Genomic DNA, 7,691 nt, shown 5'->3' with positions numbered 1-7,691 from the left:
AAACATTTTTCAGATCTAGATCTCTTTAGTAAAACATTGTTGGTCTTTTTATAAACTGAGATGCTCAATACCTCACCTCATATGCCATAAAGATTTGTTCTTTGTACTAAAAATATGTTTTTGGCTAAATCAAAACTCATTAAACTCAATAAATTCGTGTAAAAACAAAAGGGGCAGAGTTAGGCGAGATGTTACTCGCCTCTGGGTGATGAACAACTCCTAGGTCTGAGAGAGTGTGGATCCCCTTGCTGCAATGTGAAGATTTCGCCAAAAATCCTCTAAGTTCTCCCCCAAATCACCAAGAACAACCTAGGGTTTTAGATACTAGGGTTTGAGATAGGGGAGAGGGGGCTAGGGTTTTCTCAGTTCTGAAGGTGAGGGGGGTGATTTCGGGTGAGAGGGGATATATACGAACAATTAAACCCGACCCAAACCCGAACCAAAACAAAACAGACCCGAAACCTGTAAAAATTGGAAATCAGCGTATCAGTCGACTGATGTGTCGACCGACACGGTCAGTTGACTGATCAGTCGACTGATCTGGAAAAATTTTGTTTTTATGCATGTTTTACTTATTTGCAAAACCAACGCACAAAACTCTACACCCATACTCTCATATCATCTCAAATAACTTGTTATCATGCACATCAATGACCTCAAGCTATTTATCATAAAAAAATTATTTATTTACTAATAATTCATATATATTCATAGAAAAATTTACGGGGTTCTATATTCTTCCCCCCTTAGAAGAATTTCGTCCTCGAAATTCGGAAACTATATGCATTTCACAACATGAACTTCCAAATAAACATATAGAGATATTTATACTTAACGATCTAAAATGGTAATACTCCCGCTCAAACCCTAATCTAGTGGAACTAGTACATCGGGTGAAAAATCCAAACAAGGAACCCCCCATATATATACCATGTGTTCCAAAGGATTAAGAATTAAGCGAGCATATTCTCATTCTAGTGTTAAATGTAAATATAACCAAATGTATAAATATCATATAAGATACACATCATAAACACAAAAAATTAAATTTACCTGTTCAAACAGGTGTGGGTAGTCTCGACGCAAATCCTCTTCGCGCTCCCAAGAAATCTCCTCAACACCTCCTCGGTTCCACTGAACTTTCACCAATGGAATTACCTTGTTTCTAAGTCTCTTATCCTCTCTGGAAAGAATACGAACTGGAATCTCGACAGTAGTCAAATCCTCCTGAAGCTCAATCTCTGGTGTATCCCATACCCGCTGCTGCTCCTCATTATGCAAGTGTTTCTTGAGCATAGAAATATGAAACACATTGTGTATACTAGACATCGAAGCTGGAAGATCTAGTCTGTATGACACAACTCCAATACGCTCCAAAATCTGGAATGGTCCAATATATCTCGGCGCAAGCTTCCCCCGTCGTCCGAATCGCTGCACGCCCTTCATAGGCGATACCTTCAACATAACTGAATCTCCAACCTGAAACTCCAAGGGTCTTCGCCTCTTATCTGCATAGCTCTTCTGCCGACTCTGAGCTGCTAGAATCCTCTCTCTGATCAAGGCTATCTTCTCAGTAGTCTGCCTCACTAGCTCCGGTCCAAGCATCAAGCTGTCCTCCGGCTCGGCCCAACATATCAGTGACCTACAAGGTCTCCCGTATAATGCCTCATACGGAGCCATACCGATCGTCGCTTGATAACTGTTGTTATAAGCGAACTCTATCAATGGAATGTGATCCTCCCAGCTCCCTTGAAAGTCAATGACACAAGCCCGCAACATGTCTTCCAACACCTGATTCACTCTCTTTGTCTGACCATCCGTCTGTGGGTGAAAAACACTGCTGAATGATAATCTGCTGCCAAAAGAGTCCTGAAAACTCCTCCAAAAGTGCGAAGTGAACACCGAACCTCGATCCGATACAATCGTGTCTGGAACTCCATGAAGCTGAACTATCTCCCGGATAAACATCCTCGCATATGCCTCGACAGTATAGGTAGTCCTCACTGGAATGAAATGTGCCGACTTCGTCAACCGGTCCACAATCACCCAAACTGAATCGTTCCCCTTTTTCGACTTCGGCAACCCCACGATAAAATCCATGGAAATGTCTGTCCACTTCCACTCTGGAATGGGTAAAGACTGAAGTGTCCCTGCCGGTCTCTGATGCTCTGTCTTCACCTGCTGACAGGTAAAACATCTAACCACATAGTCTGCAACCTCTCTACGCATACCACTCCACTAGAAATGTCTCTTCAGGGCCTTGTACATCTTGGTGGTTCCTGGATGCACTGTGTACCGAGTATGGTGAGCCTCATCAAATAACTCTTTCTTCAGCTCTGCACTGGCTGGCATAACCAATCTACTCTTCATCCTTAGACCTCCATCAGCTCCAATGGTCCAATCAGTCTTAGGCTCTTTGGAAATCTCCTCCTTTCGGATTTGAATCCAAGAGTCTCCCAACTGAGCTCTGACAACTCTATCACTCCAAGATGGCTGCACTGTCACAGCTCCCAAAAATGCACTGGTTCCTCCAATCTCGGGTCTAAAATCAAACTGGCTAAGAGTGATAAGATCTCGATGCAGTGAACACCTCAAAGCCGAAATCCGAGATCGACGCTTCCTACTTAATGCATCTGCCACGACGTTCGCCTTCCCCGAATGATACTGGATCGCGAACTCGTAGTCCTTAATAAACTCAACCCACCTTCGCTGTCTCTGATTGAGTTCCTTCTAGGAAAAGAGGTACTTCAGACTCTGATGGTCTGTGAATAACTCAAACTGCACCCCATATAGGTAGTGCCTCCAAGACTTCAGTGCAAAAACTACCGCTGCTAACTCCAAGTCATGAGTGGGATAGTTCTGCTCATGCACCATCAACTGCCGTGAGATATAAGCTACTACCCTCTGAGTCTGCATCAATACGCCTCCTAGGCCTGCCAACGACGCATCTGTATACACAACAAATGTCCTGTCACTGCTCGGAATAGTTAGAACCGGCGCTGTAGTCAACTTAGTCTTCAAAACATCAAAGGCTTTCTGGCACTCCATGCTCCATATGAACTGTACACCCTTCTTCGTAAGGTGTGTAATCGGCGTCACAATCTTTGAGAAGTCCTGAATGAACTTCCTATAATATCCAGCTAAGCCCAAAAAGCTGTGAATCTCTGTCACCGTCTTCGGTGGCTCCCAATCAAGAACTACCGTGACCTTAGCCGGGTCCACTGCTATACCCTCTCGACTGATAACATGGCTAAGAAATCTGACTTCTGAAATCCAAAACTCGCACTTGCTAAACTTAGCATACAGCTGATGCTCCTGAAGAGTCCTCAATGCTATCCGTAGATGCTCCTCGTGATCCGCCTCCGACCTCGAGTAAATGAGTATATCATCGATGAAGACGATCACAAACTGATCCAAGAAGGGACGAAAAACCCGGTTCATCAAATCCATGAATACCGCGGGTGCATTGGTCAACCCAAATGGCATGACCAAGAACTCGAAAGACCCATATCGAGTAAGAAAAGCGGTCTTGGGGATATCCATATCCCGAACCCGCAGCTGATGATAGCCAGAACGAAGATCAATCTTCGAGAAATACTGCGCACCCTGCAACTGGTCAAACAAGTCATCAATCCTAGGTAGTGGGTACCTATTCCGGATAGTGACCTTGTTCAACTCTCTATAATCTATGCATAATCTCATACTACCGTCCTTCTTCTTCACGAAGAGGACCGGCGCGCCCCACAGAGAATGACTCCGGCGAATAAAACCCTGAGCTAATAACTCGTCCAACTGGGTCTGAAGCTCCCTCATCTCAGCTGGTGCCATACGATAGGGTGCGCGGGATATCGGGGCTGTGCCTAGCTGCAACTCAATACAAAACTCCACCTCTCTCACCGGAGGTAGTCCAGGTATGTCCTGAAAGACATCCTGATACTCCGAGACAACTCTAGTCTCTAATAAATCAATACTCAGATCCCGTCGCAGCACCTCCTCGATTGTGTCTAGAGGTTGAGCTACGAGCTGGAGTCTAGCCATAAATGCATGAGAGATGAAAGAATGCGAAGCTCCCGAATCGAAAAGAATACGAGCTGGAAAGGAATTCACAAAGAACGTACCCTCCACTACTGCTCCGCTAGCTCCATGATCACGGGGAACTACTGCATAAACCCTGCCTGTGACTGAAGACTGCTCTGCTATTGGAGATGGAGAATATGGGACAATCTGTCCCTGAGGAACCTCCTGAACTGCTCAAATCTGCCCCTCAGTCCTCTGAGCTGCTGGTGGTGCCTCGAGTCTGTTCTGCTGGCCCTGACCTCTGCCCTGCTGCTGCTGCTGCTGGTTCGGACCCTTGCCCTGCTGGGCTCCTGCTGGTGCGCTACGGCACTCAGATGCCTTATGTCCGACCTTGTGATAGTTAAAACAAGATCCCTGAAATTTGCGCTGCTGATGCGCTCTCTGATCCTGCTGGGGTCCCTTCTTATAAGAGCCCTGATGCTGCTGCTGATGTCCAGAAAAAGATCTCTTGTTCTTGCCTTTGTCACCACTCTGCCCTGCCTTGGTCTTCCCTTCCTTATCCTTCTGGAACATGTTAGTCTCAATCTCCTGAGAAGTGGCGACCTCAGCTACCTCCCTTACTGAATAGAACCTCCTCGAGACTAGGTATCGGCGGAGATTAGGGCGAAGCCCTGCCCAGAACATCTGAGCCTGACGCTCTCCTGTCTGCCACATACCCGTGAAATGTAGCAACTCCATGAACCTACTCTCAAAGTCTGCAACTGTCATGTCCCCCTGAGTTAAACGGGACAACTCTAGTTCCTTCCCAGTTCGTGCTGCTGAAGAAACGTACTGCCCATCAAAGAAGTAAATGAAGTCCTCCCATGTGAGGGTCATCCTCTGCTATGGAGTAAACTGCAGCCGGTACCATCTCCCGGCATCTCCCTTCAGGCTGTAGGATGCTAATCTCTGCTTCTGGACTGAGTCTACACCGAGTATGTCTAGAATATTGCCGACATCCTCCTTCCACTTATGGGCTGCAAGAGGGTCTGGTGACCCCTGAAACTCTGGTGCCCTTATCTTCTGATACCTCTCCACCATACGGAGCCAAGCCTCCTGCTCTGTGGCTCTATCTGGGGCTGCTAGAAGAATGGCTGTAGGCGTGACCTCTGGGGGTCTCTCTCTGACAGGAACGGCAGGTATCCCCTGTTGCTGAGCTACCGGTGGTGGTGTCCGTGGTGTTATATGAGTCGTCACCAACTCCTCAATGGCTGTCATCCGGGAAATAAGAGGAGCCATGATGTCCACCAAATACTGAGGAGCCTGCTGCGGCTCGGGTGGAGTCTGGCTGCAGCTCGGGTGGAGTCTGCTGAGGCTCAGATTGAGCTGGCTGCTGCTCAGATGGAGTCTGCTGTGACTCTGCCTGCCCAGCTCTCCGAGTACGAGGCCTACCACGTCCTGCCATCTCTCTGATCATAAGAAAAATAAGAGTTTATGAGTCAAAATAGACTTCTATAAATAGCGTATCACAATACAATTTTTCACAACATATAGTATTTGTACAAATACTTTGAACTTATACAAAAATAGTTGTCATAAAAAAAAATTCTCAAATTTTAAGATATACGCATATATCGTCCTCACTCATACTAGGAAATCCTTACAGACTCTATACATGAATCCTAAGAAACTCTATCCTAGCTTCACGACTTGACACAGGATGATCCTAAGGATACTGGAACTAGAGCTCTGATACAAACTGTGACGCCCCTGGGTTCACACAAGGCTGCAGTCCAAGGTAAAACCAAGAATGTCAAACCTGCCATGCACCACACCGTGCAATAATATGTTTCACCATCACAATTAACATCTATCTAGTAGAGTCAACAATAGGTGTAGGTACAAAAGCAAGTAAAAGATAGTGCAAGAAGTAACTGATGAAGTGATAGTGATCACATTGATATCTCATCATCCAACATACAGAAATACATAGTCAATATCTGAATAGATAACTGGAATACTCAACAAGTCTCAAATACAAATGTTTGACAAGAGGAAATAAGGCTAATAGATCTAAAATCATTGATCTTACTAAAAAGGGTTTTAGTATTTAGAATTTTACAACACGAGAATAGGTACGTCGAGCGAAATAATCCAGACAAGGAAACCCTCATGTATATACCTTATATCTCAAATTGTAAATCCCTAAACACTAAACCCGAGGTTCTAGTACAGGAAACAATAATAAAAGAAATACAACTAATCTCAGAGCATAAGTACAGTGCCATGTCATAGCTTACATGAGCATCATGTTATTACTTGCATGTATGTCATGTTATAATCTATATAAGTGTCATGTCATAAACTCCTGTGAGAAAGTCATATACAGGGTTAAGAAATATATCCGATACAGGAACTAAATACTGTGGTTTCCAAACACATGGAATAAGTGGCAAATGTCCAACACGAGGACTGAAATGGATTATAGTCCAACACGAGGACTTCTATGGATTATAGTCCAACACGAGGACTGTGTAATTGTGAAAAGTATATGCAGACAGATATACATAATCTAAACTTGCACGCATCTCGGTGTACATGTCTAAACTTGTGTCAAAAGTCAACCCACATGTACAGATAAGTCATTAACATGATAAGCTAGGGTCAGATCATCGAAGCGACCCCGAAAAACAACTCAAACAGATCAAGAATCTGTAAAACAGCTCATCAGTCGACTGATGTGTCGACTGATGACGTCAGTCGACTCATATGTCGACTGATAAGGCTCAGGCAGCACAGCCTCAGCTCACCAGTCGACTGAGAAGCTGAGAAAACAAAATCAGCCTGTCAGTCGACTGATCGGTCGACTGATGGCTCAAAATCAGCCCGTCAGTCGACTGATCAGTCGACTGATGGCTGAAAATCTGCCCGTCGGTCGACTGATCAGTCGACCGATAAGCTGCAGAAACTCTGCACAGGTTATTTTTCACCCAAACTTTGATCCAAACTCATCTCCATCAATCCCAAGCATGAAAAATGTTGGTCTTCTTGTTTTGATGATGTTTAACAAACAATTTATTACTAATGTTGTTTGTCTAGTGTTTGTACATTCCTATGTTTTGTAGACAAACAACGTAGTTGGAGGATGGATGGAATAGAGCTTCAACGATCATATCCAAAGGAGGTTGGCGGAATGTCGGTGAAGCCTTGCAAATTCTAGTTCAAGATCCAAGTTCAAGCTTCATCCGCACGTGTACCAAGTCAAGCTTAATTGAAGATCAAGATTGCTTGGGTAACTTAGTTTAGGAGATATACATAATCTAAACTCACCCGCATCTCGGTGTACATGTCTAAACTTGTGTCATAAGTCAACCCACATGTACAGATAAGTCATTAACATGATAAGCTAGGGTCAGGTTATCGAAGCGACCCCGAAAAACAACTCAAACAGATCAAGAATCTGTAAAACAGCTCATCAGTCGACTGATGTGTCGACTGATGACGTCAGTCGACTCATATGTCGACTGATAAGGCTCAGGCAGCACAGCCTCAGCTCACCAGTCGACTGAGAAGCTGAGAAAACAAAATCAGCCTGTCAGTCGACTGATCGGTCGACTGATGGCTACAAATTTGCCCGTCGGTCGACTGATCAGTCGACCGATAAGCTGCAGAAACTCTGCACAGGTTATTTTTCA

Source organism: Asparagus officinalis, chromosome 8 (assembly GCF_001876935.1).
Source record: "Asparagus officinalis chromosome 8, Aspof.V1, whole genome shotgun sequence".
NCBI lineage: Eukaryota > Viridiplantae > Streptophyta > Magnoliopsida > Asparagales > Asparagaceae > Asparagus > Asparagus officinalis.
Note: the sequence above shows the minus strand (reverse complement) of the source record.